Raw genomic sequence first — 4,503 nt, 5'->3', positions numbered from 1 at the left:
CTTTAGGCATTGGAGGATACAGCCTGCTGCTGCAGAGCTGGGGTATCATTGAGACCTGGGCCTCCGATCAGGAGGGAACAAGTGAGAAATCTGACAACACTTGTCAGCTGCTCTTCACAGATGGGCGCTGGCTGAGGATGAGTGGAGTTCCTTCATCTCCTCCTCACAGATAAATCCTTGATTAGATTTTGGTTGCTACTGTTTCCTCTGTTAGGCTTTTTTCCTTTTTTTTTTTTTTTTTTTTTTTTTTAACAGACCTTGGCTTGTGTCTTGGACAGAGAGTTTAGGACGGGCAAGGGTATGTGTCCCAACCAAACCCACCACCATCCTTTCCAAGACTTTCCTGTGGAGTTAGTACAGAAGATGATTGCATGCATGCGGGGACTGCTGGAATAACATGGATTGGGGCTCGCTGACAGCCATGTTCCCCATTTTGTGGAGCAAGACAGTCTGTAGGACAAATTTATTTATTTGACAGAGAGGGAGAGCACAAGCCGGGGAGCAGCAGGCAGAGGGAAAGGGAGAAGCAGGCTCCCTTCTGAGCAGGGAGCCTGATGTGGAGTGGGAGCCCAGGACCGTGGTATGACCTGAGCGAAAAACAGACACTCGAGCAACTGAGCCACCCAGGCACCCCAATAAATCATTTTCTGCTTCGGTTAATTTGAGTTAAGTTTTGTTTCTAGAGAGCAAGAGAGTCGTGCCAAATGAATACAGCCTGGAGCAGAAGGCTTCAGATCGGACAATCAAAAAAAACCTGGGGGGTGGGGGGCGTGAGGGGGTGGTATTGCTTGGTGTGCGGAAGGGGGCAGTGTGCATCCTTCAGGCCTTGTATAACTGTTCGCCGATTGTTCCGTATTTTACTTCATTTAATCTCACAGCACCCCTGTGGGTGGTACTGCTGCTAAGCCCCTTGATGTCTGAGCACCTTGCTCAGGACCCTTATGACTGAAGAGACACAAAAGGGTGTTCAAATGCAGGTGCTGCTGCACCAGAGTCCTGGCAGTGACTTGCCTACTCAATGCTCTCCCTGCTGGAGGTTCCCAACACTTGTCTCTCACACTGCTTGATAACCCGACTGTCTATGGGCCACAAGTTTCACGGATCTACGGATCTGCCCTGTCAGTTTCTAGGCGTCCAGGGCTGCGGGTGACCTACCACTACTGGAAATTCAGCTCTTACTGTTAGTGCAGTATCATTTTGTTGTCTGACATACTTTACAATTTTAAATGTTTCCTTTTGTTGAGATATTTAATCCACTGAGGTTTCCAGGACCTTTGGCTTGCAGTCCAAAACAACCGTTTGACACACCGAGGAATGTTTTATCCCTTCTCCAAAGAATAAAAAGTGTATTGGAGCAAGATTGTTTTCCTCCCGCCCCATGACACGCTGCTGCTTACCTAGTAACAGCTGCTTTAGGCAAAAATTACATCCACTTTTAAAAATATTTTCCATGACAATGTTCTCTTTGAAAAATTAGGCCTGGTCTTCTGCCAACTGGAGATTTGATGTAACCAAAGATCTTAATCCAGCTAGAGAACTAAATTCACTGAAAACAGAAAGAAAAACTTTCACAAATGGCTGTTTGCATTCCTACTGTGAAATAAGATCTGACCCAGTACTTATCTGGGAGGAACTCCCACCAGAGCTGTGGAAATCTTGTTTCATGATCAGAAACCTTGTTTGGGAAAGAAACTACTCTGCTCTCTGTCCAACAATATGGACTCCTTTGTTTCCTCATGTTCTCATGTTAATCCCCAAAGCACGACTGGCTGGTAAACAGCACTGGCTGGGAGGAAGGGATAGAAGTTCTAGAGAGTAAATGGAGACCATGTGAGGTGCTGACTTCATCAGTGAATTCACTCTGAATCTTTTGTTTGCTTGTTTCTTTTTTTTTTCCCCTCCATGGTCTGAGTTTCAAACTGAACAAGATAAGTTAAAATTCTCAGAAATTGAAAAAAATTTAAAAAAAGTATATAATCTCTGAAATATCAGGTGGTACTTGGCACTCTCAGGGTCATCCCTCTTCTGGGAAAACTTGAACCTGGGTTGAAGTACTTTGGAAACTCTAAAATGATATTCCTGGTAAGAGCCTCCCAAAGGGGCACCTGGGTGGCTCCGTCAGTTAAGTGTCTGCCTTTGGCTTAGGTCATAATCCTGGGGTCTGGTGATAGAGCCCTGCTCAGCAGGGAATCTGCTTCTCCCTCTTCCTCTACCCCCATCTCTCTTAAATAAATAAAATCTTTAAAAAAAAAAAAAAGAAAAAAAAAGCCACCTTAAAGAGTTAAAAGGGTGGAAGAAAATAATCCTTGAAATTGTTAAAGAGCTGAGACATTTAAAAATGTTTCTGTGCTAATCTCAGATTTCAAGATATACTACAAAGCTATAGTAACCAAAACAGTATGGTGGGGGCACAAAAACAGGCCCATAGGTCAATGCAACAGAATAGAGAGCCCAGAAAGAAATCCACACCATATGGTCAATTAATCTACAACAAAGGAGACAATAATATATACACAATGGGGAAAAAAACAGTCTCTTCAATGAAAGGTGCTGGGTAAACTAAACAGCCACATGCAAAAGAATGAAAATGGACTACTTTCTTACACCATACACAAAAACAAACTCAGAATGGACAAAAGACCTAAATGTGAGACCTGAAACCATGCAATTCCTAGAAGAAAACATAGACAGTAATCTCTCAGACTTTGGCTTTAATAACATTTTTCTACATATGTCGCCTCAGGCAAGGGAAACAAAAGCCAAATAAACTATTCAGACTTCATCAAACTAAAAAGTTCTGCACAAAGAAAGAAAGAAACAAAACAAAAGGCAACCTGCTGAATGGAGGAAGACATTTGCAAATGGCATATCCAGTAAGACGTTAATGTCCAAAATATATAATGACATTACACAACTCAATGCCAAAAAAAAAAAAAAAAAAACCCAAAACCCCAAATAATATGATTAAAAATGGGCAGAAGACATGAACAGATATTTCTCCGAAGAGGACATCCAGTTGGCCAACAGACATATGAAAAGATGCTCAGCGTCACTTCTCATCAGGGAAATGCAAATCAAAATGATAATGAGATATCACCTCACACCTGTCAGAACAGCAAAATTAAAAGACCCAAGAAACAACTATTGACAAGGATGTGGAGAAAAAGGAACTCTTTTAGCACTGTTACTGGGAATAAAAACTGGAGTAGCCATTATGGAAAACAGTATGGAACTTCCTCAAAAAGTTAAAAATAGAACTACCCTAAGATCCAATAATTACACAATTGGGTTTTTACCCCCAAAACACAAAAAAACATTAGTTCAAAGGGATATATGCACTACTATGTTTATAGCAGCATTATTTATAATACCCAAATTATGGAAGCAGCCCAAGTGTTCATCAATAGATGAATGAATAAAGAAGTGTTATATATTATATATTATATATATATATATATTTTAAGATTTTATTTATTTATTTGACAGAGAGATCACAAGTAGGCAGAGAGTCAGGCAGAGAGAGAGAGAAGCAGGCTCCCCACTGAGCAAAGAGCCCGATGCGGGGCTCTATCCCAGGACACTGAGATCATGACCCAAGCCGAAGGCAGCGGCTTAATTCACTGAGCCACCCAGGCACCCCAAGAAGTGGTATATATTTTAAATGGAATATTATTCAGCTATAAAAGGAATGAAGTCTTGCCATCTGCAATGACATGGAGCTAGAGAGTATAATGCTAAGCAAAATAAGTTAGTCAGAGAAAGACAAATACTATGTAATTTCACTCATATGTGGAATTTAAGAAAAGACAAATGAACAAAGAAAAGACACCAGCCAAGAAACAGACACTTAACTATAGAGAACAGATGTTTACCAGAGGGGAGGTGGGTGGTGGATGGGTAAAATAGGTGATGGGGATTAAGGAGTGCACACGTGATGAACATTGGGTGGTGAATGAAAGTGTTGAATCCCTATATTGTACACCTGAAACTAATATAACACTGTATGTTAACTATGCCAGAATTTAAAATTTTAAAAAAGGATCCAGTGTTTCTTAAAAAAAAAAAAAAATGGGCAGAGGAACTGAAAAAACATTACAAAGAAGACATACAGGTGGCCAACAGACACATGCAAAGCTGCTCAACATCACTCATGATCAAGGAAATGCAAATCAAAACAATGAGATTATCACTTTATACCTGTCAGAATGGCTAATATCAAAAGGAAAAGAAGCAACAGCTGTTAATAAGAATATGGAGAAAGAGGAACCCTTATGCACTGTTGGTGGAAATGTAAATTGGTTCAACAATTGTGGGAAAAGGTGTGAAGATTCCTCAGAAATTTAAAAATTGAAATACTGCAAGCGTACCTGGATGGCTCAGTGGGTTAAGTGTCTGCCTTCGGCTCAGGTCATGCTCTCATGGTTCTGGGATCTTGTCCTACATAGGGCTCTCCACTTAGTGGGAGGTCTGCTTCTCCCTCTCACTCTCCTTCTGTGCTCTCAT

The sequence above is a fragment of the Mustela putorius genome, unplaced genomic scaffold (assembly GCF_011764305.1).
Source record: "Mustela putorius furo isolate JIRA1106 unplaced genomic scaffold, ASM1176430v1.1 tig00000151_pilon_pilon_pilon, whole genome shotgun sequence".
Lineage (NCBI taxonomy): Eukaryota > Metazoa > Chordata > Mammalia > Carnivora > Mustelidae > Mustela > Mustela putorius.
Note: the sequence above shows the minus strand (reverse complement) of the source record.